General features: G+C 42.4%; 1 protein-coding gene across 6 annotated transcripts in view; it reads left to right on the forward strand.

The window, feature by feature from the left end:
* Positions 1–26,394, forward strand: part of Tsc22d1 (TSC22 domain family member 1) — a 104,900-nt gene that overhangs the window by 58,889 nt on the left and 19,617 nt on the right. The window contains exon 1 of one of the 6 annotated variants that reach the window (XM_031362393.1): positions 18,217–18,404. The exons of the other annotated variants lie outside the window; for them this stretch is intronic. The gene's annotated coding sequence lies outside the window, so the exon portion shown is untranslated. Of the gene's footprint in view, positions 1–18,216; positions 18,405–26,394 lie in introns of those variants that run through there. 6 annotated transcript variants of the gene reach the window in all.

A 26,394-nucleotide genomic window follows, 5' to 3' on the forward strand; every position in this document is an offset into this window, starting at 1 on the left:
CCTCTTTTCCTACTCTCCCCCCTCACGGCTTTAGTACGGTATTTGTGTTTGTCTCTGATATACTTACTACATAGTGAGGTAGTATGCTAGCTTAGGTGGTTTATTTGTGCCACCGTAGGTTTTCCCCATTCTGTGTTCAGGATCCCCTCTCCCACAGCTCATCCCGTGGATCACTGCCTTGCTTGTTTGCTTTGTTTACAGCCTCTGCTCACTGTTTGCCAATTTCATGCGCTTCTCTAGTACATTTTAGCCACCTCTCCCAACCCTGCCATCTCCTGCCTCACTGCTGCTAAAACTCTTCCAGCAGGACCCCTTCTATTCTCCCGGCTTCTTTGTGCGCGTGGCCCACTGAGTTTAATGAGTGGTTTTGGCCCAAGCATGTGTGGGAGGTAACTTTGTGGAGCAAGGACATCTTCAACAGTGTACCACTGAAGACAATGACACCCCCTCCACCAACCATTGATGGCCGGTAGTTCTTCAAGGAAGGGTAGCGCTTCATGGGTCCCACCCTCATTCATGGTGACACGGCAAGGGGTCCAGTTTTGTGCAGGTCTTGTGTGCGCAGCCACAGCCACAGTTAGTTTATGAGTGTAATGGCCATGCATCATGTTAACATTCTCATCTGATCCGCCTGTGGCTTTTTCCCTGGCCCAGCTTCTGGGACCAAGTCTGACCTTGGGGAAGATTAGAAGAGTTCCAGTTGGGTCCCAGGGGACTCAGGAGTGAGGACAGGTGTGTGGGTTAACACTTCATCTTCTAGAACTTACAGTCAGCATGCTACTTGAAATGGAAACCATCACTTCTAGTCCAGGCTCCCAGGCCAATTCTCTATGCAGAATCTCAGCTGTTGTAACTCCAGGAATCCAGGTTGACTGACATTGGACAGTTGTGATGCTCTGTCTGTTAGTCCACGCCGAGACTCCATCGTACCTTCCCCTTGCTTGGTTGTTAACTGTCTCCTGTCACGGTCTTACCTGTGCGTGTTTTGGATCATATTCCACATCCCTCCCATCCCCACGGCAAGAGCTGGGGGCTGAGTTGCTTACATGAATGGCCACATCATCTCAGGTAGAGACCTCTGTTGATAGTCAGATACAGCAGAGTCGATACAATTTGCTTCTAGGTAGTTCATGCTCTCAGGTCATTGGCCTTTGCTGTAATGTGGGAAGAATTAGACTGGATTCATTTATCAAAAACATGCAGCCACAGTTTATCAAGCCCTATTGTATTTGATATGTTTATATAGTTCAGAACATACTCAGATTCAGGCTGTTAAAACATGTTCGGATATCAAGCATTTTCAGTAGAAAATAAGGAAAGAGTAAAGAGTCCTTCCTTGGGAAACTATTCTAAAAGGTTCCAGTCTCTAGAATATCATCTGAAACAAACCAGGATTTTATGAGCAGAAGAGTGCAGGCTGCTGTGCCCTGGAGAATGTCGGGTAGTGGGGTGCGGGTGTGTGTGTACTGTACGTCTAAAAATGAAAGTGGAGTTGCATATCTACTGTGAGAGAAATGTTAGATTTTTTTAAATTTAGCTTTTTTTCCCCCTTAAAATCAATTAAGGGATTCTACCTTGACTGTAGCCTTACTCAGTAAATTCGTTTTTATGCTTTCCTCTGCTGACTTAGAGCAGCCTTTCGTTTTTTTTTTGTTTTGTTTTGTTTTTTTTTTTGTTTTTTTTTGTTTTTTTTTTTGAGACAGGGTTTCTCTGTGTAGTCTTGGCTGTCCTGGAACTCGCTCTGTAGACCAGGCTGGCCTCAAACTCAGAAATCCGCCTGCCTCTGCCTCCCAAGTGCTGGGATTAAAGGCGTGTGCCACCACCGCCCAGCCAGCCTTTCGTTTTTTAACAAGGATTAGAGACCAACTCTTCCTTCGTGAGCTGAGATGGTCAGGTGTGAAGCTCTTGTTTTAGTCTGAGGATGGATCCTAAGAAGCAACTTCTCATAAACATGTTGCTGATCATTCTCCCAGATATGGACCAGGCATGTGTGCCTCCTGGCTGGGTAGCAAAGGTGGATGAACAGGTTTCTGGGTGATTTTGCTGGGCTCAGTGAGTGAATGACCGAGTGGGTGAACATTTGCCAACCTACAGGCATGGTAAATATGGTAGTCCTGTCTCCTGTTCTCAGAGTTTGCTTGAAATGGTAAACCAGTCTTTTCACATCGTTATGAACAGTACTCTGAGGAAGGGTGAGAATGCTGTGGAAGTGAAGAGCCGGGAGCCGGGGATGCTGGGGCTTGTAGTTCAGTTGGTGCAGTGTGTGAAGTCCTGGGTTTGATCCCAGAGCTGCACACACCAGGCACAGTGGTGCCTACCTATAAACCCTACACTTGGCGGGTAAAGGTAAGAGGATCAGAAGTTCAAGGTCATCCTCAGCTAGAAAATGAGTTCAAGGTCAGCCTGGGCTATAATACCCTAACTCAAGCAAAACAAAGATGAATTGAGGCCAAGGACTAACCCGTTGTGAGGGATGAGGCATGCAGATGAGTATTTAGGAAGTGTTAGCGGAGAAGACTCTCCAGGAAGCACTCTTTGCAATAAGTCTTTGAAATAGTATACGTACATCCTGTGTGTCGTGGAGGGGATGTGAAGGAAGGGAGAAGATGAGGCTAGAGGAGTAAGAAGGGGCCCTTTATCTTGAGGCAACCAGGAACATGAAGGTTTGACTTAACCCTTTAGAAGGATGGATGTACCAGCAGGAAAGGGGTTAACTGTGGGACACAGTATCCTCGCAATTGGACTGCTTAGGAAACTTAGAATTATTAAGTTAGAAGTTGGGGTCCACCTATGGCTGATGGAGGTGAGGCAGCCACAAGAAAAAGGAAGGGAATCTCATTCTAAGTAGAGAGAGCATCACCCTTGGCTTTCTTGTCAGAGATAGGTTCTCTGGTTATAGAAGAAAAAAAGCAGACAAGACAGAAAACCCTGAAGAGAATTTGGTTGTTTTTTAAATTCATTTATTTCTAAAAAAAAAAAAAAAAATTTTGTATTTTTTTTTTTTTTTTAGACTGAGGTAAATTCAGCTTGACATAAAATCTACCATTTTAAACTGTCCAATCTGATGGCACCTAGGTACATACACTACATACAGCACTGTAACTGCCTCTGTCACCACGTTTAAATGCTCTCCTCGTGCCCGAAGGAAGTTCCGTGGCTGTCGCCTGCGTGGGGATGTCTCATATTCTCCTTCATTTTGGAAGATTTATGCCAATGGTAGAATTATTTGAGGGGTATTTTCCTCCTGTGGTGTGCTTGTGTGTGTTTGTGCGTGCACGTGTGTATGATGTAATTTTCGCTCATTTTTTTTTCTCTTTCTAACAATTTCTTTGGTGAGAAAGGCACTTCCTTCTCTGCTCTTTTTACTAATGCCAGACTATCAGAGGTTTTTTTTCTCCCTTAGATTAATTTAATGGAGAGCTGAAGCATGACATGGGTGGCTGAGTTATCATTTGGACTTGACTACCAGGACAGCATACTACTTGAGCAGTTTCCGAGAGGAAATAGGAATCCTTGTATCTATAGTCTTAAAGACGTTTTGCTAATTTGTTATGAGATTTATGCTAAATAAATACATAGCAATTACTTGAGATACAAAGAACTGCTGAAAATCTACGACGGGAGCAGGATAGTGTTCAGTAGCGCACTGTAACACAGCCTTGAAGCACAGCCTCCCTCTGGAGCTAACTGCTGAGTGCTATTTTGTTTGGGCGGGGAGAGCGTACTCTCTGTTTCATAGCAATGGAGACCCCCAAAGAAGCCTAACTGGCCCTGACCTGTCCCCGGGCAGTGCGCTGCTCACATTGGCTTGGGTTTGAGCTTCCCAGGGGCAGGATTGTGTACAGCATCTTGTGCGGTTCTCACTCCTGTCTTTGTGGCCCCGAAACCATCTATGAATGCAAAGACTTAAGACGCATGATTACACACGTGTCCTTTTTCTCATGCTAGCCTTTGAGAGGGACTTCCTTCAAGGTCCTTTCTCATTCCTGGATGTACGATACTTCTGTGAACATCCTGACAACATGAGTCTGTACCGTGTTTGCAGTGGGGTGGAGCAGTAGATGGTGCGAGAGAGACGCTCTCAGCTTTGCTGGACAATGATTGCCATGGACTGCCCCCATTTGCCGCTCGCCTGTAACACGTTATACAGCCCCACAGACTGCTGCTTTCCCCAATGTTTGGCATCATCCTGCTGTCCAATTTTATCATCATGGAGCATGTAGACATTAGGCGTTTGTGGTTTTGTGGCCAAGTGCTTTCTTATAGATGCCTACAAACATGTTTCTTCTGTGTAGTTCCTTTACTCATTTCTTACAGATTGCCTGCTTGGACCCATACTCGAAATTATCTACTGTGTAGCAGATCCTTCTTGTTCTACTTCTTCTTGCTGGATACCGTGTTTGTGAGATTGTCCCCGTGACTGAGATCATCAGAAGTTTGCTCATTTTCATAGCTGTATACTATATTGTATGAATGCATTATATGTTATGATTTTTTTTTTGTCTTCTCGGTAAGATATTTAGGTTGTTTCTTGCGTGTTCATTTTTGCTAGATATTGCTAGGTTTTAAAGTAGCTGTACCTATTTTCATCTACTAGGTTGCGTGTAGGTGCCTGGTGGCTGGCTCTGCATTCCAGTTTGTCATCAAAGCTTAAACCCTTTTGATAGTATTTGTGCTTTTAGCTGTGTTGGTGGGTGATGCAGTGGCGCTTCACTTGATTTTAAGTTGGATTCCCTACCACCAATGAGGATAGGCAGGTCAGGCAGTGCCTTCTTACTGATGACAGTAGATACTTGATGATCGTTTTGTTTTGGTTGCGTGCAGTCAGGCTCTGTGAGGGAGCTTTGTTTCCTGGGCAGCATTTGTTCTTCCTGTTCTTTTTTGCTCTGAGAACCTGACCTGCATAACACCCCAATAAAAAGACACATGCCCTATCAAAAATAGGGCAATAAGATTATATTGAATTTTATTATCATTACTGGTTACTGTTATTTTGGGGGGTTTTGAAATTGTTTATTATTTGCTGCTTTTTTCCCCACGGGGCACAAATGGAGGTCAGAAAACAAGGAGGGAAGTGAGCTCTCCCTTCTACCCTGGGGGTTCCCAGAACCGACCCCAGGTGGGTCATCAGCCTCAGCGGGAAGTGCCTCTACCCAACTAGCCATCTCACCAGCTTGGGTTTGGTTTCTTTCATTTTCTTTTCTTTTCTTCTTTTTTTTTTTTGGTTTTGGGTTTTAGTTTTTCAAGACAGGGTTTCTCTGTGTAGCCTAGCTGTCCTGGAACTCACTATGTAGATCATGTTGGCCTGGAACTGAGAAATCCACCTGCCTCTGCCTCCCAAGTGCTGGGATTAAAGGTGTGTGCCACCACTGCCCGGTTTATCCTTTTCTCTTTTGCCTAGAATGTTCTTCCATTTTTTACCTAATGAAGGCCTCTGATTTCTTCATCAGGCCCAGCTCAGGTAGCCCCAGTGCACATAGTTGATGACCATTCCTTCTGAACCAGAGAGGGGTGGGTAGAGATGCAGTAAGTGCACAAACCTAGGGGCCTCAACCCTTTGAAACAGACACCTTAAAAGTCACTGTCTCTAGAAGTCCCAAGACATGTCACCCAAATACCAATAAACTATAAGAAAATTTGCAGGAGAATTCTTATGAAGGTACATTAACTGAAGCATCTCTATTCTGGGATTATATCTTTCCATCTTTCCTTTTTTTTTTTTTATGGTTTTTCCAAGACAGGGTTTCTCTGTGTAGCTCTGGATGTCCTGAAACTCACTCTGTAGACCAGGCTTGGCCTCATACTTGGAAATGCACCTGTCTCTGCCTCCCAAGTGCTGGGATTAAAGGCGTGCGCCACCACTGCCCTGCTTGGGTTTGGTTTCTAGAGACAGTTTCCCACGAGATGGTCTAACATCCCAGTAATCCTTCCTCTGCTCCCTGAGTTCTGGGATTGCAGGCCGGAACCATATGCTCAGCCTTAAGTTTTTATTTTATTTTTTTTAAGATGTATTTATTTATTATATGTAAGTTTAGGCCCCACTCCCTCTGGCCCAAAGATTTATTTATTATATGTAAATATACTGTATCTGTCTTCAGACACCCCAGAAGAGGACGTCAGATCTCATTATGGATGGTTGTGATCCACCATGTGGTTGCTGGGATTTGAACTCGGGATCTTCAGAAGAGCAGTCAGTGCTCTTAACCGCTGCGCCATCTCTCCAGCCCTTTACTTCTTGAAATGATTTATTCTTCTTGTTGTCTGTTTCTTCTGTTGATCTGATAAAATGAATAGCGTTTATAACGTAGAGCCACCCTAGTGATGTTGCTGTAGAAACAACCCAGTCGTGACAATTTGTGTGTGAGGGTTAGGGACTCAGCTCTCATGCCTTGGCGAGCATGCGGAGGTCAGAGGACTGTGTGTGAGGGTTAGGGACTCAGCTCTCATGCCTTGGTGAGCATGCGGAGGTCAGAGGACTGTGTGTGAGGGTTAGGGACTCAGCTCTCATGCCTTGGTGAGCATGCGGAGGTCAGAGGGCAACGTACAGGAATCAGGTCCCCCTTTCACCTTTATGTGGGTTCTGGGGACCAAAGTCCTGCCTTGGCTCCAAGTTAGTGCGTTTTGCTTTTTAAGGGATTTTGACACTGTTCATCAAAGGGAACCAGCTTATGGTTTTCTTAAACTCTGCCTTTTTGATTATTTTTTAAAGGTTTTACTAGCTTCTTAAAATAACTTTTAGGTGAAAACAAATTTTTATACGTGTGTAAAATCTCTGGGAGGTTTTTAAAACAGTGTCATTTTTCTTTGGCAGTTTAACAGGGCTGGGTATGTAGCCTCTCAACTGAAGATCCTGTGTGTTCTGAGGTTTATAATCATCTGTATTTTGCTTTCTATAGGAATAGTTCCCCTGGTATTTATGCTTGCTTCTTAAATGTTTCTGGAAGTCTACCTTTATTTCTTTACTAGTCTCTAAATTTTAAATTGCCACGTAGAATTATACGTGTCTGTGAGGTACCAGATGGTGTTTCGGTACAGGTAGGTGCACACTGAGGGATGTTCAAATCAGGGTGCGAATACTTCTCCTCAGATATCTGTCATTTCCTTTTGGTCCAAATATTCCAAGTCCCTCCTTCAGGCTTGGTGAACATCACTGTGTTGTGGTCACACGCCCTATTCTGCCAGCCTCTGCTAACCAATGTTTTAGAGTAGTATTTTCAGGAAGCCAAATTTGACTTGAAAAAAAATGTATCCTGTTTTAAAAATACTTATCTCCTTTACTCTGCATCTTGTTTGTTCTCGTCCCTTTTCTAGCAGATTAAGTTGACTGTTTAGCCCAGTAAGCTTCAAGTTGTCTTTCTTAGGATCTGTTTAAGGGCTATAGATTTTTTTAAGTCATTAAATAAAATGATAGATAAGTCTGAATTTTAAATTTTTAATTAAATTTGCATATTTGCAATCAGTTTTAACCACCAATATTTATTTAGAAATGTTAAGTGTACTGTTCTCAGTGTGCCTCTTATTTTGTTAATGAATTAAACATTAACTGTATGTTAGTGTACAAATTTTTTTTTTGAGACATAGTCTCTCTATGTAGTCCTGGCTGGCCTAGAAGTTGCTATGTAGATCAAACTGGCCTAAAGTCACACAGACCTCCCTAAATAAACCCACAAGCTGGGATTAAAGGCGTGTGCTACCGCTCTCGGCTGCAAACTTGATTTTTTTGAAGTATTTCTTTTATTTTTTTTTAAAGATTTGTTTTGTTTGGGTTTTTTTTTTTTTTTGTATGCATGTTTTGCCTGTTTATTTGTATGTATGTCCTGGTACCTGAAGAAGGCCAGAATCCTCCCAGAACTGGAGTTACCAAGCAGTCATAAGTTGCCATGTGGGTGGTGGGAATCGAACCCAGGTCCTCTGCAAGAGCAGCAGATGCTTTTAACTGCTGCACCTGCTCTCTGCTCTCCAGCCCTCAACTTAAATTTTTTTTTTAACTCATTCTTTGAAGGCTGCTTAGCTTTATGGTTTAGCCCAGGAGGCCCTTATGCAGATGTTTTCAGATGCTTACGAAGGGTGTGCATTCTTTAAAATTTGAGGTTGAGATTTCACTGTGTGCATTAACTCAAGCTTTAAGTTGCTATCTTAAACTTTCAATATTACAATTAATATGGTCCAAGTGACTTAACAGTGATAATAGAACCAGTATAACACATTATATAGGCCCCGTTCCTGCAAGTTCAGGGTTCCATGGTACATTGAGCCTTTGGGTCATGTCTCTCCCTAGGGATGCCCCATCTGGCATCTGTTATTGTCTCTGCAAAGCATATAACCAATCTTCCCAGGTTAATATGGTCCATGCTCCCTCCCATTCCTCACATCCAGAGTTTACTCCATTTGCCCTGCTCTGTGGTATTGCTCCAAACTCCTGCCTTATTCTTGTAATTCAGGATTCTCTTGTTTTTTTTTTTTTTTTTTTTTTTTTTTTTTTTTTTTTTTTTTTTTTTTTTTTTTTTTTTTGTTTTTTTTTTTTTGTTTTGTTTTTTGTTATTTGGATTTTGGGTTTTTTTTGCCTTTGACCTATTCTGTTTACCTCCTTTCAAGCTTGGGTGTTCTGTGTTACATTGCTGGTCTTTTCATTCATACCATTTGTATTATCAACTTTAAAAATCTGAAATTATCTTAAGACCAACTTTCAAAGAAAAACAAAAACCAAATCCCTTAGATTTTAACCCTAGTTACTACTTATTCCACTCCTCACAATGTACATGAACTATTGTCCTGTAATTTAAAATTTGTATTTAGTCATTTCACAAATCTGACATTACCTATGCAACATTTGGATTTTCCTTTATACCAACGATTTGTATCTTAAGATTCATACCTATCTAATTGGGTTTGCTTACTTTTCTTTTTGTTTTTTTGTTTTTTTTGTTTTTTTCTGAGACAGGGTTTCCCTGTATAGCCCTGGCTGTCCTGGAACTGGCTCTGTAGACCAGGCTGGCCTCGAACTCAGAAATCCGCCTGCCTCTGCCTCCCAAGTGCTAGGATTAAAGGCGTGTGCCACCACCGCTGGGCTAGCTTACTTTTCTTAATGAGATGTTTTAGATGTTTCTGCAGCAACAAATGGCAAGAAGATTTCATTTTCTGCCTCTCTGTTTCACTCAGCTCTTGAAATATTCAGCCCCTCCCCACCCTCTGGCTTTGAAAGCTACCCTCATTAGCTAGTATCTCTGAACCAACGGTATGTTTTTGAAATGTCTCCTGGGAAAATTAATCAGAAATCTAATATTTACTCCATACGGCTTTGAGGTTTTGTTTGTTTTTAACTGAGACCACTCAGTAGTCTCTGGAGCAGTACTTGTAGGTTATTGGCAGAATTGCCGCACAGTAAAAGACCGAAATAACCCAGACTTTCCATTTGCACATGGCTGGTGGCTGACCTTGCAGGACAGAGTGGCTGTAAATCCATATGTCCCTGCTGCATATGGAACGTTGTTTGAAACTTTCTTACAAGTATGTGTATGTCAGTATGTCTCGGTCGTGTCAACGTCTCTAGATCATGTCCACCCTCACTGCCTCCCCGCCTCGTCTCCGTAGGACTCCTCCATCACATCTCTGAGTTCATTCCTTCCTCTCAGAATTTAATTATGTGTTTTTGAAAACCATGGAGTCCAGCTAGTGACATCTACGCGTGCATAGGTGTGGCCTCATCACTGGAGAATGGCGTTCCTTCCCGTGAGCACACTCCTAGGGAAAGTGGCTCTCCCTCCGCAGCCCCTCCCACCTCTCGCTGGCCTTCGGTACCGGCTTGATCTTGTGCAGGTTACCACTGCTTCCCGGTGTTCAGGCAGAGTCGCAGCCATGTCCTGACGGAGATTCTGCCCTGTGATCTGTCTTTACATCCTTTCCGCCCCCTCTCCTCAGTGTTCTTTGAGATGTAGTGGGGATACAGGGGTCCCTTGGCTGAGGGCTCGCAGTTGCTTCTCACTAGCACTGTGAACAGTCAGGCTTAGAAGCTTCTCTGACCAAGGTTGGGAGCAGCGCCAGTCTATGCATAGACGCGTTTAGAGGGCAGTCTGGTAAAGTGACCATGTAGAAAAACAACAGTAACAACACCAATAGGTTCTTCCTGGTCTGTTATGTCCCTGGATAAGGGTTTTCACTAAGTCTACAGTATCCGGTATGAATAATTCCCTCCTGTGGAGCGCGCCTCAGCCAGTCAGAGAGCTGTTGGGTACCATGACACACGGTCAGTCTTGTGCCCACTCCTCCACTGGATGCATCTTCCCTGACAAGTGCTTCTGTAGCAGGTGAGGGTCGGGCACTGGGTTGAGGACACTCATGTGCCCAGCAGCCCGCCTGGCCCCTGGGCAGTTCCAGATTGATTCCCAGTGTCCTGCATAGGGCTGTCACAGCAGGGCTATGCTGGGTAGCTCAGAGCAGTGACAGCCTGGGCTGCTCCGGGTGCCTCTGGGACCTGTCCGACAATAACTCTGGAAGAGGAAATTCCTGCAATTCCTACCTGGCACTGAAAATTTCATTTAGTAACTCATGTCCTTCTAGGTGCAGCAGTTACTAATGTAGGGTGCTTCTGCTCAAACTCTCTCTTGGAAAAAGATTATATTTTAAATCAGGTTGCCAACCAGTGGGGTTTCAGATGGTTTCTATGAAAATGAGAATATTGAGAACTAAAAGTTTAAGCAGGAATGGGGAGGGGTTAGCTTTTGTTTAGTATTTTGTTCATATTGCCATTTTGTTTTTTCTTCAGCAAACATGTACCATATTCTTTTTTTCTTGATGGCAAACAGACAGAGCTCCCATTCTTTTACTTCTTATTTTCTGTCCGTCGACCTGTGAAGCCCGTGTAAGCAGAGGTCCGCTACTGGTGTGTTCTCTGTAATTTCCAGTCAGATACCCCATGGTGAGCAGGCCTCTGTTGACTTTCTGTCCCATGCAAGGCAGCCCCTCACCCAGTGCTGTCAGCATGGTACAGCAGCAGCCTACAGTTGGATTAACTTTTAGGATGGTGTGTGGTCACTTTATGCTATGAGCATTCTGTCCTGTTTGCTGTGATTATTACAGACTTAGCCATTTCTGTCATTAGCTGCCTCTCTACCCTAGACGAACAAATAAATGCTCAGGCACATTTCTTGCACAGACCAATTAAAGTTCTGTCCACTTCTGCATCCAAGTCGGAAGCCCTCAGGATGGGTTAGTGGGGGAGGGGACAGAGGACTGCGTTGTGTACTTTGCAGCTTGAAAATGACCATATTCTGCATAGTTCCATGTAGAAATGAAATTCTTACTGTAGGAACTCGTTTAAAAGAAGATTTCAGCATTTCTATAATTGACTGGAGATATCTTCAGACTTTGAGGCTAAGCAGACTTCAGTGCATTCATATGCTTTTGGCTTTTATTTTCTTTAACCCGCTCATACTCTCATCATTTTTACTCCATTTTACTCTATATACATATTTTAAATTTAAGTTTTAGGTTAAGAGACTAAGGTCTCATCATGGCCTTCTCACACACATGGCTTTCTACTCCAGGTGTTTCTTCTTTAAGTGTGGGGCTTTGTGGCAGCATATTTCATATTTAACATTTCCTAATTTTATTTTGTATTAAAGCAATGCATCTTAAAAGCAGCTGGAATGAGTGTATAAAATGCCTGTGTATTCAGAGTAATAAAAGTGATGTCATAAGAGTTACAAAATATTACATGAGTAAAATCATTAGGTAGCCTGGGTTCTGCATGTAGGAGATGGATGTTGTAGGAGATGGAAGGCATTCTAATGTAGGACACGGCGTGTTGGCGCCACCTACTGTCCTGTAGGCATAATTTCTTCTTGGTGGACTTCTGGATTTTTTATTTTATTTCTGAAGCCTTATCCCAAAGCTGGCGCTTTGCTGTGGGGACGTTCATTTAGTCCCTGCTCTGTGAAATCTGGGTGTTTGCTCTAACGACAATGTCTGCTCCAGATTAGCCAGTGTTTGAAGTCTGGCTTCAGAGCTGTCAGAGGAACATTCTTGATAGCTTTATAACTAACTGGTCATGCTGCCTTTCACATAGCATTCTTGGTTTAACACATGCTAATTGATCATCGTGACAAAGACTACTGGATTAAAATGGACTGAGCGAGGTTATTTCGAGTTTCTTGAGTTAATTTGCCACCTTTTCCCACTTCTCATACTAACCATTTCTGAGTCCTTCCATATACTAACAGAGAAGTAGTCTCATTCTCAGGCTAACCAAACCTCAGTACATTAATGTATGATTTATGTAAAATTTTTTAGCCTGTTCTAGACTTTTTAAACCTCAGGGTTTGCTACATTTTGTTTCTTGTGTTTCTTAACACATTTTGTAATTTTATTCTGTATGAAAATATTGTTGTTAATTGGGTGTACAGGTTGCCCACTATTGAGCATACAGTCATCATGGGGAAGCTCTGTCTAAAGCTATAATTCTTATTTTATTGTTTTGGAATTTAATTTATTTTTTTTTCTTCTTTTAAAGATTTGCTTATTTATGAGTACACTGTGGCTGTACTCAGATACACAAGAAGAGGGCATCAGTTCCCATTACGGATGGTTGGGAGCCACCAAGTGGTTGCTGGGAATTGAATTTAGGACCCCTGGAAGAGCAGTCAGTGTTCCTAACCACTGAGCCATCTCTCCAGCCCCCAGAATTTAATTTTTCTTTTTTTTTTTTTCTTGGTTTTTTAAATATAATGTTTCTCTGTGTAGCCATGGCTGTCCTGGAACTCACTCTATAGACCAGGCTGGCTTCGAACTCAGAAATCCGAGTGCTGGGATTAAAGGCATGCGCCACCACTGCCCGGCTTTAATTTCTTAATATAAAAGATATATTAAAATATTTTCTATATATTACATATTACATACATAGTATATATATTATACATAGTATATATTATATATACATATTATATATATAGTATATATTACATATTATACTAAGTAAGAGCATATGTTTTAAAGTTGGGTCCCTGAGTTTCTTGGTTTTAGTTACTGTCAGGGCGTGTGGAGTTATTAGTTGTGGGAGTCTGTTCTGCCTCTCCATCATGGCTTCCAGATAATCAGTTCAGATCTTCAGGCTTGTACGGCCATGTGCCGTGATCCACTGAGCCAGCTCCCCCCCTCTCACTGAGACAGTGGCTTTCCCAAACGTTCCATTTGTGTTCTTGAGACTAAGAGCCTTAACTTCTCTGGGCCTTGGTTTTCTCAACGGGAAATGAAAGGAAGAACAGCAATAATAATTGCTATAATTGATTGTCATTATTAATGTTTGTATCCTTTCTCACCTTATCTGTTTCTTATGATCATTAGGAAGGTATAAATAAAATGTACCTGAAGTATTTAGCCAAATGTCTGGCACTTTACATTTTTGTGGTTTTAGATAGGGTCTCAGGGCTGGCCACAAACTTGCTACATAGTAGAGGGAGACCTTGAACCCCTGATCCTCCTACCTCCACTTCCCAAGTCCTGGGATTATAGGCTTGTACCACTGTGCACAGCCTGTGTGGTATTTCTCTAGGCTCTCCATAGATGTTAGCTGCTATAACTTACTGTCATCATTTACATTTGTATTAGTTCTTTCATGTCAAAGTGAATTCAACATCTCAGGAAATATATCCTAACTGCAGTCACCAATCTCTCTCTCTCTTGATACCTAGGATGCCTGTCCTAAAGTGGGTACCTTAAGATTGTAAACGTGCAGAATGTTTACAGTCTGGTTTTGCACATCCTTTAGAGGGTGGTCTGGCAGAGTAGACAATCCCTGTTGGGCATCCATCTGGGTTCTGTCTGATCGTAAACTGTCGGCCTCTGAAGCCTGACTTTGTGAGCTGTTTTATGGATAAAATCTACCGATGTCTTATGAAACCTTGATTCCAGGCACTTAGGCGAACAGTAGAAATGTCCTGTCTTTTACTAGTGCCCTTTAAATGTCCTAACATGTTTTCTGTGACTTTGCTTTAGTCATTGATTATATTGGTGTGGGATTTTAAGCTCCGTTTATGTTTGAGGGACTGCCAGAGTTTGATAAGGCATGTGGTTGAGATAACAGGATATAAAGAGCAGAGGGGTGTTGTCCCTTTTTCAGTTTGGATAGCTATAGTAGTACATGTAAGTGACCACTTAGTAAATAATACCAACATGTCTAGAGAGGGTCCAGGGAAGCATGCTTCTTACACTAGTGTGCCCACCCCCACTGTTAGCAGCCTATTGGGCCTTCTAGGAGGATATAAACAATATAAACCTACTCATGGAGTATTGGACATATATTACCTGCAGGCCTCATAACCAAGGGTGGGAATGTTTCCGTCTCCATTGTGAGGGGAAGGTCCTGGAAGTGTGAGGGTAAAAGATGGCTCCCCAGGGTGGTCCTGAGCAGAGCAGATGCGTATGGCTGTCGGATGGCTGGACAGACCAATGAATGAGAGCAGACCACAGACGTTCTGAATGGCTGAGCTTGTCTGTGGAGTTAGAAGCAGGTAATCCCCTCGTGCCCTCTGGGGCTTTACTTCCTAAGAATGTATCATCTCTTGCCTTCGTCTCTTATGTTGTGTCTTTGAGTCATTTCTGCTCAGGTAAGTAACCCCAGTAAGACTCTCCAGCTCACCAACTTCGATTTTAGTGGTTTCCACACTTACGTCTGTCAGGTGAGTAGGGGAGCATGCATGCACGTACGTATGTGTGTGAGTGCATATGTCTGTGAGTGTCTGTATATGTGTGTCAGTGTGTGTCTCCTATGTATGTGTGTATGTCTCTGTGTGTCTCTCTGTATGTCTCTGTGTGTGTCTGTGCATGTGTGTCTGTATGTCAGTGTATCTGTGTTTGTGTGTATGTGTAGTATATGCCTCTGTATGTTTGTCTGTGTGTATGTGTCTATCTCTGTGTGTCTGTGTGTGGCGTGTGTCTCTGTGTGTATGTGTGTATGTTTGTATGTGTGTGTGGTGTGTGTGTATGTGTGTGATACGTCTCTCTGTGTTTGTGTGTGTGTCTCTGTGGTGTGTGTCTGCGTGTGTGCCTGTATGTGTGTGTGTGTGTCTATGTATGTGTGGTATGTGTGTATGTATATATGTATGAGTGGTATATATGTATGTCTCTGTGTGTTTGTGTGTGTGTGTCTGTATGTTTGTGTGTGTGTGTATGTCTCTGTGTTTGTGTGTGTATGTCTGTGTGTGTGTGTGTAGTATGTGTGTGTGTGTGTGTGTCTCTGTGGTGTATGTCTGTGTGTGTCTCTCTCTCTGTGGTGTGTGTCTGCGCCCATTGCTTCTCCAGGCATCTGGCCTCCTTCATATTCCTCTGATGCTCTTGGCCTGGCCTCCTTGACTCTTCCCGTGATGCCCATGCTTTTCCTTATTTTCCTGTCTCTGGGCCTCTAAATCTTTTCGTTATATAAAGAACTGGTATGTACTAAGAATGCCAGAAAAAAATCAGTAACCTATCAGGCTACCAAGTTTCAAGCCTGGCTCAAAAATTGTTCCTTTGTGCTTTAGAATTTTACAATACTTGTCTTCTTGTGTCTGTTTTTTTTTCTAACGATAGAATATGAAATAAACCCCGTATGTGTTAGGTACTTTGATAATGCTTGAAACAAAGTCCATAGAGTGATAGCGTGAATGTGTTACGTGTCTCCTTTCCTATAGAAGGATCTGGAATGGAAGTAAAGCTTTCTGGTGACCTGGCATCTGTCTGCAGGAGTGCTGTGTGTTAGCCGTGGAAGCAGTGCAGGAGCAGTTCATGATTTAAGTTCTGACCCAGCCTTTTCAGTGTCCGGTCAAGTTATTTTACCATTTACATACATACTTTTATTTTTAAATTAAAATAGGATCGATACTCTTGCGTTCTCTGTGGTGTGCTTTTTCTCTTTTTCAAAACATCTGACTTCCAAGGACCCTGTGAGGCAGGGGGATGTAAAGTGAAACAGTATCCCACTCATGTTCCCCGTGGAGCATTTGCACAGCATGGGGGATGTTGGGAAGAGTCAGGACGTGATGTGACTGGAGAGTCTGGCATTCGGAACTCCAGGGGCTTCGGGCAGGGAGACTCCGCTAGCTTCTGTTCCCGAAAGGCTCCCTTCAGCAGCAGTCGGTTGTGATCCCAGCGTGAGCTGAGTTGCCGACTAGAGAAACAGTCAGCAAGGCAAAGGCACAGTTGCAGGCACGGTTGTTGTTTACTGCCCGGAGATGCACGGAAGGCACTAGACATGAGGGGCTGTCTAGTATTTTAAAAAGGAAACAATAGGTTTTTATATTTTTCAGCAGTGTTATTTTTATGCTCCCTCTGTGAAAATACATAGAATGATCTTAACTTTCTAACAGTGACTGGTCAGTAGCGAATAATTTCTTAGTAAGATGTAGTTAGGAAAATATAAAAAATGTTGATTTTTTTTTTAATGCTAGCTCTAATTGTTAAATATTAAATGATTATGTTTTCCATTGGCTATGTTTTTGGGTTTTTTTTTTTAAGATTTATTTATTGTATGTATATGAGTACACTGTAGCTGTCTTCAGACACACCAGAAGAGGGCATCAGATCCCATTACAGATGGTTGTGAGCGACCATGTGGGTGCTGGGAATTGAACTCAGGACCTCTAGAAGAGTAGTCGGTGCCCTTAACCGCTGAGACATCTCTCCAACCCCATTGGCTGTGTCTTTAAAATTAAGGATTATCTCTGAGTAGAAAGCGTCTATTATTTGTTTTGTTCATGCGTGTTTTCTTTAGTGGGTCTTACTATAGCCTAGGCTGGCCCAGAACTTATATTCCCTCCAGCTCATCTCCAAGTGTTTGGGGCTATAGGTGTGCAGTTCCCACCAAAGGCATTTATTTGTAATGATCTGTGGGTGTGTCAGGTCATGCAGTTATGGGCATTCTTGAAATAAATATGTAGCAAGCAGATAGCACAGAGCTTGTTGCATAGACAGTAGAGTTGAGCTTCCCAGCACCCAGGTAAAAGCTGGGGAGGCAGTGCCCATCTGTGACCTTGGCACTGGGGGAAGGGAGGGTAGAGATGACCAGATCCAACAGAGAGCTCCAGGCTCATATGACCCTATCTCAGAAAATAAGGCAGAGAGTGGTGGGAAGTCAGGTAGGGTTGATGTCTGTTCTCCCCACTACACACAGGGAGGGTGTTCCTGTGCATACCGCGCGCGCACACACACATACCCCCCCCACACACACACACATACCATGCTCCCACATACCACAAGCACACACGTACCAAAGACACGATTAAAATATAAAAGTAAAAAAATTGAGCACATGAGCATTACTTTTTGCACATTGACAATTTTTAGACAAAAATCTAGTTACCTATGTATATTATGTTACAAATGTAGACTTTGCCCAGGGACATAGAACTAAGGCTTCTGTCTTGTGAGACGATTCTGATGTTTTTGTCTTTGGGTTCTTGGAAAGAAGTTGTACCCTTGGCTTTACAATTTGCATATAGCTTCTGGAGTTGCTGAAGTGGGAAGCTGGGGAGACAGAGACGTTGATGCCTCATTTCCTGTTTGCCCTCAAGTTTTGTTAGAATATTAAATTTTTACTGACTGTATGATCTGGTGGCAGTTGTCATCAGCTGCTAATTTGGGACATTTCCCTCCTCCCACCTCTCTTCTCCCCTCCTCCATCCTTTCCTCCTCCTCCCTCCTCCTCCAACTTCTCCCTTCCCTCTTCCGTCAGCTCCTTCCTCCTTTCCTTCTCTATTCTTCCCTCCCCCTTTTCCTCCTTCCGTTTTTACTCCCCTCCTTCCTCTTCCTTTACTCCCTCCATTCTCTCCTCTTCCTCCCTCCCCGTCCTCCCTCCCGCCCTCCTATCCTCCTCCCTCTTCACTTTTTCCTTCCTTCCCACCCTCCTTCCCTCCTCATCTTTTCTCCTCCCTCCTTCCCTGTTATATTGTCTCCTCCCCAAGTCTTCCTTCCATTCCCAAATCCTTTTGTTGTTTGCTGTTAGTTTTCCTCTCGCCATACAAACGCGTTTCAAAGCCTGGGGAAACTCCCACGGAAACTCTCCAAGGTCTTGGGGTTGGGTAGATATGGTCAACGGAGGTCATAATGGTTGTTAACTTTAGAAAGCCCCATGACAATCTCCCATGCCCCTCAACCCCTTGAAATGGGCCAGATGCCTCTACCATGTATCATAGCATTTTTTCGCTCTTTCTGTAATATAGTGTGTCATCATAAATAAATTAGGTCTCTTCCCCTTTAAGTAGAAACTGCCTCGAGGGTCAGGTGGAACTTGAGAACCTTCATCTGAAGCACTTGTTGGTCCCCCAGGAGTGTCAGTTGGACCTGGTGGGGGGAGCAGGGGCAGAGGCAGGCTTGGAGGACGGCTACCACTGTGTCTACACATGAAACCTGTGCTGTGATCTAGAGATAGGAGCGCTGTGAGTACTAACTCTGGCTCTAGTAAGAAGTAACGAACTGGCTCTCGCCTACACACACACTGATTTTTACCTGGAAAGGCAGTTGGCTTCTGCCCTCTTGGAGGTTGGCATTAAGTCCTGTTCAGCCATTTTGTTTTCTTTTTCTTAGTTAGGAGATCTTAGGAGCTACTTTAAAGATACCCGGATGACTGGGTGGAGATCGTGACAAGAGGAGTCTTTTGCTTCAATTTACAGATAATTCCGTGAGATTCTTTCTAAAGCCTAGCGCAATGGTACAAGCCCGTGAGCTGGTCCAACAGCTTGGAAGCAGGGGCGGAGGGATAGGGAGTTGTGGACAGCTTGTTCTCCATAGAGTTCCCAACCAGCAAGTGCTGTGCAGTGAGACCCTCCCTCCCTCCATCCCTCCCTCCATCACTCTCTCCCACCTTCCCTTCCTCCCTCCCTCCCTCCCTCCCTTTTTTGTTAGACAGGGTCTCTCACTGTCTAGCTCTCCTTTCTTATGTAGACCAGGCTGGCCTCAAATTAATAGAGCTCCATCTGTCTCTAGATCTTTAGCACTTTGACTAAAGCTGTGTGCTACCAACCCAGAATGAGAACCTATCTTTAAAAAAATAATAATAAGGAAAAGAAATCAAGTTGAATAACATGGTTAGCTCTTCACTTTAATTCCAGAGCTGAAACCATTTTGAATTAACACTATAAATGATTTAGTGTTTGTTTTTTTCTCTTATTAACATGTTTTGAAAATTTCATGCACAAGTACTGTATTTGCATAAGAGATTTATACTGAGCCTTTTTTTTTTATTAGCTTAACATCCATATTTGGAAAATATTAGCCATTCTTGCTAGGAATGTTTAGGAATACATACTTCAGCATGCTTGTAAGGTTTTTTTTTTTGGAAATGTTCAAGCTTTTTGTGAATACTGTTCAGAGGCAGCTGACTTTATTAATTACTTAAGAATTATGTATATTAACAGGTGACCTTCTGTATTTGTGGCTCTTTGGATTCAACCAATCTCCCCTCAAAAATGTCACTGAAGGAAGCAAGCCCAGACTTTTTTCTTGTCACTATTCCCTACATAGTTCACAGCTATTCACCTATCATTTTTGGTGTGTTACGTGTTCATACAATCTCGAGTTGAGTTAAAGTGTTGTTAAAGTTGAGTTTGTGCGTATGTGCGTATGCATTATTATTGTATATAAAGGGGCTAGAGCACTCTGCGATACTTGGCATCTGCTAGAGAGTGGGGTATCGTAGACCCAGTCCCCTGAAGATAGCAAGGGCTGATAATAAACAGTGTACTGCGCCAATCACTGAAATGGGTTTAATGTTGACAGGTGTACATACCTAACTCTACACATCTAAATAAATTTAAAAACACTCCAAAGTAGTTTATCTTAATCCTTCAGATTAAGAGCTCATCAGGATAGGCATGGTGGCTGCCATCTTGGCCGTCAGCAAGTTGAAGCAGGAGGCTCAGGAAAAATCATCTTCAGCTGTATATGGATTTCAAGGCCAACCTGGACTATATGAGACATTGTCTTAAAAACAACAGCAACAGAAAAGCATCTGTTTGAGTAAAAGATACATATTAAATTGCACATTGATACATATTACATTATGTCTGAAGTTGCTAAATGGCAAAATTGCTGCTTAGTTCAATAGAGACAGATGAAAAGGCTGTTCTGTTAAATATCATTAATTTATATTTTAGCTGTCACTTTTAATATACAGCTAGGATTTAAGACTTACAAAAAAAAATGGCCAGTTTTTACCATTTACTTACTGGGGGCTGGGGCTTAGCTCACATATGGAGGTCAGCAGGTAACTTTAGGGAGTCAAGGCGCTCTTCCCACCCTGTTGGTTTGGGGACTTGGACTCAGGTTATGAGGGTTGGTGGCAAGTGCCCTTACCCACTGAGCCCTCTCTCTGTGGTACTAAAAAGACACTTTTGTTGTAACTCCTAGAGCTTATTCACAAATATCTCCATTCTAACTAGCTTTTGCGCTTCCCTGTTTTATGATATGATGCCTCTGATGATGGACATTGAAAGTTACTTAATATTGTACAAGTCATTTTACAAGTGTTTTCTCATCTGGACCATTCATAACTCATGAGGGAGAGAAGGCAAATATTTTTATCTTTATTTTGAAATGAAGAAATACAAGTCAGGAAGCTTGCTATGGAGGCTTACTTGGACATGTTCCTAGTTTCTCGTTACAAAATGTGAACATTTTGTGCTTTGTACCATGCCTAAAACATGTTCAATAGATAATTACTGAATGAGCTAGAATAAATTTTTTGAAGTAACATTTATTGAAGATTTAATGAGAATTTATTTAATGGGACATTTGGCATATATGAGAAAATTTAAAAGACTGTAGTAAATGTCAACCCAAGACATTGGATAAAGGATAAAAAGTGACCTTGTATGTGTATGCCAGATGTGGGCGATTATAGTATATATAATTCATTTTATATCAATACATCCAGGGTATGTGGTGTAGCGGTTGACATACATGTCTAAGTTTTAAACTGAAATCTTTGGGCGCTTTAAGTCTCAGAGTACAACTAAGTAAAATTCGTTTTCAGAGGCATGTGAATCTAGTTTCAGAGACAGAGAAACTCAAGAAAAGCTGTGTTTTGTTTTGGTCTTGTTTTTTTAATCAAAACAGTTGGAAGGCTGGGTCAGCCACTTTAGATGGTGGTGGGGTTTAAAACATGATGCTCAATGGGCAGGCACAGTGGCACTTTGAGCAGGTCAGCCTGCTCGAGGCTGGCTGTTGGAAGTTCTCCTCTCTTATACATTGCTGTGTTTACTTGTGGAGTCCACAGTTATTACTGTAACCAGAGACCTCCTATTGTCTAGGTAATCTGGTCAGTTTACTTTAAAGAAAGGAGGTGCCAGAAGAATTCATTTGCATAATCATGATCCCTGATAAAACTCTGTCCTGTGCCTTTTTATCTTTTGAAGGAACTCTCTGTAGTTGCAGGCTTTGGGCTGTAAATGCAAACTCTTCACAAAGTTGTACAACTAAATATGTAACTTATTTGGAAAACAGTATGGAATGCTATAAGGAGATAAAAAGTACACGGCTCAAAACAGTGTTCCTGCCTCTCATTCAGTGTGGATCAAAAACTGTGTGTACTCTGAAGTTCTTAACAATCCTCCCCTGGCTCCCTGCTAAGCCGCAGTTTGGAGGGTAACTATGGCTCCTCGTCTTTTTGTTCTTAAGACCTTGTGCTTAGATGTTTGCGTGGGTGCGTGAGAGGGAAAGAGATACCAGATATTGTATGCCATTGGTGCTGAGACTCTGAGGGTCTGGATATGAAGGTGGGGAGAGACACTGACTCAAGGTGAGAAATGCTGAGTCAGGGTGAGAAACGCTAACTCAGGATGAGAAACGCTGGCTCACAAGGGGAGAGACAGGCTTTTTCAGGCATGGGATAAGGACCTTCCTTCAGATTAGGTATTGTAGAGCAGATCTCTTTGCTTCTCTCCTACAAGTTTTTTGTTTGTGAAGAACGAAACAGAGCAAAGAAAAACACTTGAAAATTATGATCAACAGAAAGGGAGAAACTATTTGCCCAAAGGTGAAATCCTTATCTTTTAAAAAGCCAATTTGAACAGATTCTCCATTTTTGTCTCTGTAGCTTTTGTCCATCCTGTCCAGGTGTGATCACTGAATCCTTGGAAGCAGGAAGTGTACCTTAGCACTATTCTAAGAATTTGTCAGTCCCTTAGGATGTCGGATCACTTCCTCCCAGAGGCCAGGCGGACACGCTAGCAGACTGTTAGTGGGAACCAGGAAAGGACCTGGCCCAGAGGCATCGGAAGCTCTGTGGATCAGGCTGAGCCATGTTCACAAGGTCTGATGTCCTGTCGGCCTCGCTCTTTTCTGTAACCTGGCAGCCCCATGTTCTCACAAGATCCACAGCTAACCCTCATCATCTAAGGAGGCTTCGCTTTTCCAAAGGCTACTGTTTTCTGAAAAATTCATTACTGCAACAGGTACTCTGAAAATGTCAATGGTTCTGTCTTTTTATGTACTATTTTAGACTGAGCTCTTTTGTGGCAATTTGTTATCAAGAAATAATGAATAGATTCTTCTGAGAGTTTGGACTAATTGCAATCTAATTATGAAGTAGTAAAGATTGTATCGTATAAGAATTCTCTTCCATAGGGTAAAACTGGTCCAGCAGTGCTGTTGATGGGCAATGAAGTTGTTACATTGTGTTCATTAAGTACAGGTAGTGGCTGTTGTAACTGTTAGAAGGGATGAGACCCCAAATTTATTCCACGTTCTACAGGAGCAATTCTGCTTATGTCTAAAGAGAAACTGTAGTACTCCAAATGATTTCACTAAATAAAACATTAATAACAACTAATTGAATGAATGTTGGTGAACCCCCTCACTAATATGTAGTGTTTTAGAGTAGATATGTTATCTTGATTACTGCTTTTTAGTATATTTTATATATATATTTAGTGTATTTTAGTACATTTAGCTCAGAGGTTGTAATTCTGAATGTGTCCACAAGGTGGCAGGGTTGTATGTTTGTAGGTTCCCATTTGTTAAGTGCAGAGCAAGCTCTTGGTTGTGCAATAAGTTTTTTATTGGTTAAATGTTAACTGTTTTATAGACCAGAGCTTTACATTTTAACTTTTATGATGGAATGCTCTCTAAGCCTCATCCAAGGCTTTCCTGGTGTCTTAAACAGTAAAATGTAGCATGGTTGTTATCGGGGAACCCTCTAGATAGCAGTGACAGCGTAGACTAAGGACTAAGATGGAGCAGTGAGGGCTGGACCGGACTCTGCCCAACACCACCTTGCTTTTTTTTAATTTGCATTTGTTTTCCTGTTAGTGATAAAACGAATAATGTCGTGGGCTGGTATGGTAGGAACATGGCTGCTTTCTACAAAATTACATAGCATGCAGTGGCAGGCCAACACTGCCTTCTCTCAAGGGTTTTGTAACATCGCTTGAGGGGATGAAGGCACTGTGAAGTCTTGAGTTTTATTTATCACCGGCCACTGTGGCAAAGTGGCACACCACGGTGCTCAGAGAAGCATCCTATGGATGTAAGGTCTAATGTAAAGCAGGTTAAGGGATCGTTCCTGCGGTCCTTGGGCCTCTAGACTGTAAGGAGATGACACTGAGTTGAGTACAGGGGTGGCTCATTGTGACTTTGCTTGTCGTGTCATCGGCTGTGGTTCTGGTAAGTCGTCCATCTCCTGGACCAGAACATTAGTGTTCACCACAGCTTCGCTCTTAGCTGTTTCTGAGTCCGTGGTGTTTTTGTGAGTCTGTATGGAAGCCAAGTTGTCTACTGGCTATGTTTCCTCCATTAGTTATTTGCATGTTTTTGCAGTCTGTTAAAAATTTAATATATAGGGACTGGAGAGATGGCTCAGCAGTTAAGAGCGCTGACTGCTCTTCCGAAGGTCCTTAGTTCAATTCCCAGCAACCACATGGTGACGTACAACCATCTGTAATGGGATCCGATGCCCTCTTCTGGTGTGTCTGAAGACAACGACAGTGTGCTCATATACATAAAATAAATAAGTAATCTTAAAAAACGTAATGCATAGAATTCACTGGCCCATGTCTGTGGTTTTGCATGAGCTCTGAGAAAGCAGTAGTTAGGGTGAGGGTGAGTGTGAGGGTTAGGCAATCCTTCGCTTTTTCTGGGTCTCTGTAATGCCCCAACACTGGCTCTGCTGTGGATTTTACACATGGCTATAACAGTTATCACTGGGGGGCTGTACTTTCCCCTCCTTGGGTGACAGGCAGTTTTCATACATACTCTATAGAGAAGCCAGCAGCCATTATGCAGGAGCTCCGTTTTGCCTGACCATGGACACCCAAGCCCCTCTTCTCAGCTCTCCCCAGTAGCAGGACTCCTAACCCTGTGGTGGGCAGGTATGTAGATATTGTGGCTAGGTTCGTAAAACATATGGATAGCGAGCGTTATCTCCTAGCTGTAAAATGTAAACATTTTCCTTTCGGCTAGGTAGTGTAAGCTTTTGAGTACGTGGCCCACAGCCTTAGTAGATTATTAATATAGTTATCCTATAACTTTGCCTTAGACTAACTTTAGACTTAACCTAAAATCTTGGAGCCTTTAGGCAGAACTTTATGTAACTAACTTCACACTCTGAAACTAACCAGAAAGAATCAGATCCAAGAGCATAGCTGTGTTTAGAACATGTTATCCAATGAGGTAGCTCATCTGAGATAGTAGGGGATTTGAACAGTTACTTCTAAAGTTGCTAGGATCTTATTATAAGGACTCAGTGAATTAGCCTATACCCTAAGTAATTTTTGTTATCTTAAATATAGCTTAAAATCCACTTACCTCTTGTTTTTATGAAGGAATTTTGTTAGAATGAATGGTTGTTGAATGTTTAATAAAGAAGTTGAGCTGGGTACAGGCTGTGAGTCACTGGCTTCAGACGGGATGGTTGCCCTATGGTCTGTCCACAGCTGCTCTAGGGCTTGCAGCAAACCAGGCTGCATTCCCCACAGAGAGCACAGGATAATGTTGATCTAGAAGCCTTGTTGTATAAGGCTGCATCAGGGTGGTGGCAGGGCTTGCCAGGCGAGGTTAAGAAAAAGGATGTTAAGTATTATTATTTGGGGGCGAGTCAGGAACAGAATACTTAAGCAAAAATCAATTTCATGATCGTATCCTTTGATGTGTAGAAATCTTTTAATTTCATACATGCACAGACAAACTGGATTGCTTTTGGTGCTAATTGAATTCAGAAAGTCCTTGTCTATTCTCGTGTCTAGAACTATGTTCCCTGTGGCTTTGTGTAACAGAATCAGAATTTCAAGTCATACGTTGAAGTCATTTATCATTTTTGAATTGATGTGTGTGTGTGTGTGTGTGTGTGTATGCATGTATGAGGGTCTGAGTGGTGAGAATGGAGCTGGAGTTAGGGATTGATTTAATTCTTTTTCATGTGGATATCCTATTTCTTCCAAAATCTTCCATTAAGAGCTCTGTGTTTTCTCCAGTGTATGCTTCTGACAGCTTTGCCAAAACTGGTTGGTTGTAGCTGCTGTCCCCTAGTTGACACGGAAACTGTGTCTTCTTTCTGTCCGGCTAGCTGCTTCAGGATGGTGGGGAGCACGGGGAGGCCGGGAAGCCCACTGAGGCACTTCTCTGCCTGTGAAGGGAGTTCCTTGGCCGGAAGCAATACTGTGTAGCTAGATACCATGATATGATGGTGGACAAGGAAGGCATTCCATAAGTCCTTGGGTGGTGGTTTTGGCAGAAGCATTACATGCAGGAAAGGCAAATCCTATGACCAGCGTAAATACCTACTCCAGAAAGGACCGTGTTGCCCTTTCTGTGAAGGAAGCGGTCCAGTGTAGTCCTTCATTGATTTGCATATGTTGATCTCTGTATTCCCTAGAATGAAACCATTGTGATCATGGTATATATGATCTTACTGTTTCGTAGAAATTGGTTTACAGGTACTTCACTGAATTTTTTTGTGTGCCATTGTTCATCTGGATTATTAGTGTGTGTGTGTGTGTGTGTGTGTGTGTGTGTGTGTGTGTGATGTGTGTAGTGTGTGTGTTTTCTGTGTGTGAGTGTGTTTATGTGTGTAATTGAGCGTGTGTGTCCCTGTCCTTATCTGGTTCTGATAACAAAATAGTAGTGTCTTCATAGAACAGACTTGATAGTGTCCCCTTGTAATGTAGTGAAGTACTCTGGCTCCCTTCAAGTCAAGGGACTTCTCCCTGATATTTGAGGATCTTCAGTTAGCTCATTATTATTATTATTATTATTATTATTTATTAAAATTGGTAAAGGCAGTGAGTAATCCAATCCTGGACTGTCTTTCTATTACTATTTCAGTACCACTGCTTGTTATGCATCTGTTTAACTTGTTGATACCTTCTTGATTTGATTTTTGGTAAGGTCTCTCTACTTAAGGATCTCAATTTCTCTTCTTTTTTTTTTTTTTGA

This window comes from Mastomys coucha, unplaced genomic scaffold (genome assembly GCF_008632895.1).
Source record: "Mastomys coucha isolate ucsf_1 unplaced genomic scaffold, UCSF_Mcou_1 pScaffold9, whole genome shotgun sequence".
NCBI lineage: Eukaryota > Metazoa > Chordata > Mammalia > Rodentia > Muridae > Mastomys > Mastomys coucha.